The 7,375-nt window shown below is 49.6% G+C and overlaps 1 protein-coding gene across 7 annotated transcripts in view; it reads right to left on the reverse strand.

Annotated features, from left to right (window-relative positions):
• LOC123931895 (zinc finger protein 211-like) overlaps positions 1-6,991 on the reverse strand; it is a 55,715-nt gene extending 48,724 nt beyond the window's left edge. Inside the window, exons 1-6 of one of the 7 annotated variants that reach the window (XM_045989574.1) lie at positions 6,760-6,991; positions 6,292-6,377; positions 6,105-6,142; positions 4,113-4,189; positions 3,331-3,440; positions 2,913-3,047 (exon numbers count right to left, since the gene is read on the reverse strand). The gene's annotated coding sequence lies outside the window, so the exon portion shown is untranslated. Of the gene's footprint in view, positions 1-2,912; positions 3,048-3,330; positions 3,441-4,101; positions 4,190-6,104; positions 6,143-6,291; positions 6,378-6,759 lie in introns of all 7 variants that reach the window. The other 6 variants (XM_045989573.1, XM_045989575.1, XM_045989577.1 and 3 more) reach the window with 6 other exon arrangements.
• Positions 6,992-7,375: the final 384 nt, after the last annotated feature.

Raw genomic sequence — 7,375 nt, forward strand, 5'->3', positions numbered from 1 at the left:
AAAACGAGTGCACTCACCAGCCGGCACAGGACCCTCTGGGTTGGGGTCCTGGGGGTCTCTCAGATCTCGGTGGGACCTCCAAATGTTGTGCCCGAGTTTTCATGTCCGAGAGACCACCAAGGAGCCAACATTGATGCAATCACACAAGGGTTTATTCCACAAGCTTAAGCTTGGGCCCAAGTATACCCGACGCAACCAAGTAGGGACTTGGACCCCGAGTCTAGTTAAGGTAGGGGTATTTATGTGTCATTACAAGAGGCTTGGGGCGGGGGGGTGGGGGGAGAGGGGAAATTTCAGACTTTCCTGCAGTAAGCTGATTAGCTGTTGCCGGGGTGTTCCAGGGTTGGGTATAGCGGTTTTTCCTATTACTAAAGCTTAGCGGTTTTTCCTGGAACTAAAGTTCAGCCCCTGATCACTGGGGCCTGAGATGGCTGCTGAAAATGGCTGTACTCTTGCTAAGGTTAAACTTGAGGTGGGGGGCGCCTGGGTGGCTCAGTGGATTAAGCCGCTGCCTTCGGCTCAGGTCATGATCTCAGGGTCCTGGGATCGAGCCCCGCATCGGGCTCTCTGCTCCGCAGGGAGCCTGCTTCTTCCTCTCTCTCTACCTGCCTCTCTGCCTACTTGTGATCTCTCTCTCTGTCAAATAAATAAATAAAATCTTAAAAAAAAAAAAAAAAAAAACTTGAGGTGGGATGTCCTTAATTTTCTTGGCCTCCACAAAAACAACAACAAAAAAGAATATATATATATTCTGCCAAATACTGGCCTATCTGGGGCAAAGTTTGGACCCAAGAAAAGCTGGTCACATGCTCATGCTAGGAGAACTCAGTTGTTCTCAGCAGAACGACTCAAATAGTTGTTTGCAAGCTGCCATATTCACAGTGAACAGAAGCCCCAAATTAAAGGTGCGTTAAGTAAGGCCTTCATTATCACATAAACCAGAACAATGGAAGAGAGGCTAATCCTAGGTTTGTGATTTGGATGCTGGAAAATTCCATCACAAGGGTCATGTGAGACCAGTAACATCCCTGAAAAAGGAATCTATGTTTTCAAATCATGAGCATTGTCTTCCGGGCCCAAACTGGACCAGGTCCACCGCCTAACTCATCAGACAGAAAGAAAGGAGAAAGGAATGACCAGGTTTCTCACTCATCCTTTCACAAATAGGAGAACAGGGAAGTTTTACTTCCCTAAACACAATGTAGCTAGCGAATGAGACACACCCTGAGCACCTTCCAAAGGGTAGAAGTAGAAAAGCTTCCGCAACTTAACAGAGGGATGTAAATATGGCAATGACCTGGGCAGTTTAAAAATACATCTCTCAGGGGTGCCTGGGTGGCTCAGTGGGTTACAGCCTCTGCTTTCAGCTCAGGTCATGATCCCAGGGCCCTGGGATCGAGCCCCACCTCAGGCTCTCTGCTCCTCGGGAAGCCTGCTTCCTCCTCTCTCTCTGCCTTGCCTCTCTGCCTGCTTGTGATTTCTGTCTGTCAAATAAATAAATAAAAAATTAAAACAAAATCCTTCAATTCTTTAAAAAAAAACAAAACAAAACACCTCTCGGGGCGCCTGGAGGGCTCCATAGTTAAGCGACTGCCTTCCACTCAGATCATGATCCCGGGGTCCTGGGACTGAGTCCTACATGGGGCTCCTTGCTCAGCAGAGAGCCTGCTTCTCCCTCTCCCTCTGCCTGCTACTCTATCTGCTTGTACTCTCCATCAAAAAAATTAAAAAAAAAAATCTTAAAAGTCTTTAAAAAATCCTAAAAAAAAATATGTAACACACACACACATATATATGCCTCTCACATATGTGGAATTTGGTGGCTGTTCTGATGTAGATTAAATTCAGGCAGATGGCACCCTCATAAGCCACCTCCAGCGTTAGAAGGAATACAGAACTAGCACACTCCCCGCACATCTACATTAATCCTCTGAGTTTCCTACGTGAATCATCTGGTAGTCAATGAGACAGGGCCTCCACCAGGGAAGTCATCACATACAGAAAGCCTTCATCCGGGGTGAACTTTCCAACACTGAAGGAGCACCAGAGCTTTATTTAAAGGATTTCCCACATTCCCCATACTCAAGAAGCCTTCCTCCAGTATGAATTCTGATGCTGGAAGAGCACAGAACTTTGGCTAAAAGATTTCCCACACTCACCACACTCATAAGGCCTTGATTCAGTGTGAAACCTCAGGTAATTAGACTGGATCTGTAAGGAAACAAGTTCCCACATTCCGCGCACACATAAGGCCCTTCCCCAGTGTGAACTCTGATGCGGAATGAGGCCGGCCTTGATGCTAAATAATTTACCACATTCCACACACTCACTAAGGCCCTTTCCCAGTGTGAATTCTCCAACGGTGACTGAGGCGGTACCTTTTCGTAAAAGACTTCCCACATGCACTACATATGTAACATCTTGTTCTAGAAAGGTCTCTCCGGTGCTGAATAAATGTGTATTTGTTCTCACAAGTTTTCATGCATCCTCCCCATTTATAATGAATTTCTATATCACGTAAGGCCACTATGCTCTTGGCACTGCTGTTTGACTTATTGTTGGAGAGACCCAGAGCTGATCAAAAAGTCCTCCCCAACCTCCCTACAGATAAAGGGCCTCCTTGACACAAAGAACTTGAAGCTCTTCATGAATGAGGTTCTGCTTCTGAAGTGTTTCTCTCCATTGTCCTGCTTCCGGAGCTATGGAAGGTTTGCAGTAAAACATAATCATTTCCCATGTGCCCCACAGGTGTATGGTTTCTGGCTGGTATGTGTTCCTTGGCATAGCCAAGCGCAAAATCTCTCTCAAGACCAGGCTATCGACCTCGTAGGAATGGGCCCTCTGGGCAGACACATCTGCCTTGGAGTCCTGACCTCTGACACTTCTACAGAAATCCTCTGCTTGAAAGGTACCTCCTCCTCATCTGCTCCACACCAACAATCTGAAAGAAATAAAATGCTGGAGGAGTCCATGTTGACTCTGGTTGGACGAGACCACCCATACGCCAGAATGTGTTTGACAAACCCATGACAAGTCCGTGTGATTATCTGCAAAACAGATTTGGTTCCAGTTCAGGACAGAGTGTCTTTGTTCCAGGGAAATAAAAAGCGTAAAATGGGGAAGGTCTCAAATGGTGAAGAACACAACTACGACGTGTGACATGTGGAGGAGAGCCAGGTCTATAACCTGTTTCTCGGCAAAAGACCTCCAGCCAGCTCTTGGTTCCTGATGATGCATGCCCATTATGCGGAAAGGTAAGTCCAGGACCAAGAAAATTCAACTGCAATAGAGTTGCTCATGTTCAAGGCCTATTTGAGCAGAAATGCACACCTCATGACAAAATGCGCAGCGGTCAATGCAGGCAGCACTGCAGATGGAGCAGTGAAGAAAGCAGGCAAGACGTGGAGTCCAGAGAGTCAGGGACTAGTCACACACAGGATCTGAGAGTAGAAGTGACATGTAGAGTGACAAGTAGGCAGAGGATCAAGACTGGTGAGGAAAGAGCAAAAATGAGGTGTGCTCACAGGCACCAAAATACTAATTGAACAGAACAGATTTCTGTTACAACGGATGTTCTGTTTCTTAAACACAGCCCTGATTTATGCCCTCCCCCAGGGGCCAGTCCTCCAGATCGGGATCCTCCTGAGCCCATCTTGCTGTGGCTGCATCAACAGCCGTCTGTGAACCACGTAAAGGCTCTCCAACCTACTCCCAAGATGAGCAACTACATGGCACCCACATGATGCAATCACCAAAGGGAAGACGTCACAGAAGAGAAGAAAGTATTGGGCCAAAACAACTCAGTATTTGATTGCCTGTGGTGTGGTGTGAGAGTGGGGGGGTGCCTTGGAGGAGAGTCTTACAGGAAGAGATCATGGTCCCCAAAACTGTAATCATGTCAGTGTTAGCAATTCCTGGCATGGACAGTCATGAAGAAATGTCAGCTAGAGGAAGGAAGTAGCAACTGGTGTATTCGGGTGCCTTAGATCTGGACAGTGTCACCCGGCCAGGGAGAGGGCATGCAAAGAACAATCAATTACAATGACCACCAGATGACTGACCCTGTGCTGGGGCTGCTCGCGGGGAGGGCAGTGCACACACCTCAGACTTACCAGCCACAGCATGTGCTTAGGCAATCAGGGAAACAAGCAGTGTCCGTGGGCCCGATATGAGAAGGCCAGACCAGCCCCTGGGAAAAAGGGAAGAGCAGAGAACATCTAAGGGTACAGTGAACAAACAGGAGCCATGAGAGGCAAGTTTTACAAGATCAAGAGGTGAGGTATAATCTGGTTCCCATAGGATGATGTGAAGGGCTTGTGCGAGTAACTCCATGGGCTTGTAGAGAACTGAAACACACTTTAAAGGCATAAGCAGGAATGCTCTGGTCCTCCTGATGAAAAGAGAGTCTTGGCTAGGAGACCTGTCCAAGAGTGGGGAGGAGAACCTGAACTCAGGCCATGTCAGGCACTCAGAGTTTCAACAGGTGCCAAGGCAGCACATAATAATGGGCCTTAATTTTAGGCCATGAAATACAACTTAGCAGAAAACATCGAGTTCCTTGGCAAATTCCCACAGGACCTAATACTAGTCCAGAGCTCCCATGGCTCCTGCTAGAATTGGAAACACCTAATCCTTTTACCAAGGCCTCCCTCCCTGGCTCTGATCCATGCCTGAGACCAAGCCACACAGAACCAGTTGTGGTTGAAACCATGGCCCTCTTCCATTTCTGTGCCGTACCTGCTGTCCCCTCCGCAATGACAATCGTCTCTGTCCACCTAACCCCCATTCAAAGCCCAGTCCATTTATCACACACCCCCGTCCTACTGATTCTCATAGATGACCATAATCTGCCCCTGAGCATACCACCAGTCCGAATGACATAACCCAGGTCCCACCAAAGTCCTCACAAATCACTGGGAATCCACAGAGATGTGAATGAGCAAGAGCTTTGGCCTGAGTGACATCTTGCCTCAATTACTCCTTGTCTCTGCATCTCTCTCACGTCCATTCTTATCTTGGAAGCCTTGACCACCTGCTAGACTAGTCTGTCTGATACACCCTACTTTTAAGGGCACAAATCTCCCTAATTGGCATTTATGAATTCCAATACCATCACTCAGGTACCCAAGCGAAAGACCCAGTGCTCCGTCCCTACCCTCTACTTCCTGGCCTATGAACAGCTTCACACCAATCAACAAGAAGGTTATACCTCCTAAATGTAACCACAGGTCACTTCCTTGGGTCCACACAGTAAATACCACATTTTGAATGTCTCCAATTTGAACTGTTCTTTTGATTTCCCACCTTGTGTTTCCAGCTGCAAATTTGATGCCTCCACTCAGTGGTCTCTGAAATACCTCTGAAACTAAACGTGGCCAAAACAAAGCTCCTGATATCCCAGTGAACCTTTTTGCTACTACCAACTTCCTCCTCAGTTGGAACTTCCATCCCTACAGCTGCAAAGTTCAAACACCCTGGGGTTATCCCTGATACCTGTTTCTCCCCCTCACCACCCACATTAGAAAATCTAGTTTCCCGTTTTAAAACATGAATCCATGGTTGCATCCAAAAATGTGATCACCCTAAACCACAGTCCTGCTCAATTAACCTTCACCTGGTTTATGGTAGTAGCTTTGCCCTGATTTCCCAAGTCCCTCCCTCATTTCCATGGTCTATTCTCTGCTTTACAGGAGACTGTTTTTGACTTTTCCAACATTATCTCTCTCCTGACCAAACCTCCTATGACATCCAGAAGAGACACCCAATTTTTTCAGGCAGTCATTCCTATCCTGACACGTGTCCCCCTGCTCCTTTATCACATCATAAAAGGAAACTTGTGATTCCTGAACACCCCCAACTCAGTTTTACCTCCTTGTATTTGCACATCCTGGTACCTGCTCCTGGGTTAACCCTAAACAGTCGTTTATGGTGGATGACAGAAATGGGAACACTGCCATATAAACCTTGACATCAACTTAGGACTCTGAGATTGGGGTTTCTCTACCGTCCTCAGACCCAAGGACTAGGAAAACAGCACGTGAGAGTCCAGAGAACATCTGGGTGTCAGTCAGGGCTAGTAAACGACTAGGACACCCTCTACATACCCATGCTGGTTCCACAAGTACTTCTGCAGTCCTGGACTCTGCGGGAAAAGGAAGGCCTTTAAAGAATGCCACCACGAGGGGAAAGGATGATGGGCTCGTGCCTCTCTGCACTCTTCCAGGCCCTGGAGCCAAGTGAGCTCAGGCTGGCTGTCTAATCAGTGGGCCTCAGGGCTCAACGCTGTCTTACCGGCTGTGTGACCCTGAACAGAGACAGCCTGCCAGTTCCTCGGAGCACTCATCTCCCACCTCCAAACTGCTCTTCTTTAGAACTCCCTGGGGGAATTTTGAAACGCTAATGGAGATCGTGTCCCTCCTTTGGCCAAAGTCCCCTTGGCGTCTAGTGTCCTCCCATGAAGGTACCGCACCTCCGCCCGCCAATCCAGGCGTCTCCGCCTCACGCTCTCCGCCCCGAGGGCGGAATCCTCCCGCCTCAGATACCCGGCAGCCCCCGCCCCGGCGACCCCTAAGCCCCAAGCCTGCTCCCACACGCAGCCCGCCGGCTCTCACACCCGCGCCCCCGCCCACCCGCGCCTCTCTGTCCGGGACACCCGGGCCTGGGCCGCAGGGCCGCGAGCAGGCGCCCCGCGCTCGGGCCTTCGGGGTCGGGGTCGGGGTGGGGGGGGGGGCAGGGATGGCCCGGGGGACGAGCGCTTACCGGAGCCGGGTCCCTGGGAGCGGCCGCTGCCATCGGACTCGGTGGCGGAGCGGACACGGGGCCAGCGGTCCAGGTCCCGGCCCGGAGCGGGACAGCCCAGGACCCATATCTCTGCGGTAAGGGCGAGCCTTTTTACGCCTGCTCCCTTCTGTTACCTACACCTCAGCCCTGCGGAAGGGATCCCCGAGAACTGCAAAACGCGCGCAGGAGGCCGGAAGTCCCGCCCCGACGCGATGCGCACGCGCAGATATCCTCGTCCTGATGCGTCTTCGGCTCCTCGGAACGCAGGATCTTGTGGGTAATGTAGTCCTAGAGTTCCGGCGGTGGCAGGAAAGCGGGTTCTCCACCCTTGATAAACCAGGGTATCCAGCATAGGCTGCGCGGCACTAGGAGGGAAGCCGGAAAACGATATTCCTGCCTCAGGGGAGGAGAAGGCTTTGCCCGTGTCAAACGCATTAAAAAGACATTGTTTCAGACTCCACAAAATCAGCCTACTCCAAGAGGATAAAAATCTTACCTGAGATGCTCCCAGATCTACTTAGCATAAATAGAATAATCATCCCATAATCAGTCATAAAATGTGTCCTTGAATAGCTGGAAACGTTATGTTATTGTT

The sequence above is a fragment of the Meles meles genome, chromosome 19, assembly GCF_922984935.1.
Source record: "Meles meles chromosome 19, mMelMel3.1 paternal haplotype, whole genome shotgun sequence".
NCBI classification, from domain to species: Eukaryota; Metazoa; Chordata; class Mammalia; order Carnivora; family Mustelidae; genus Meles; species Meles meles.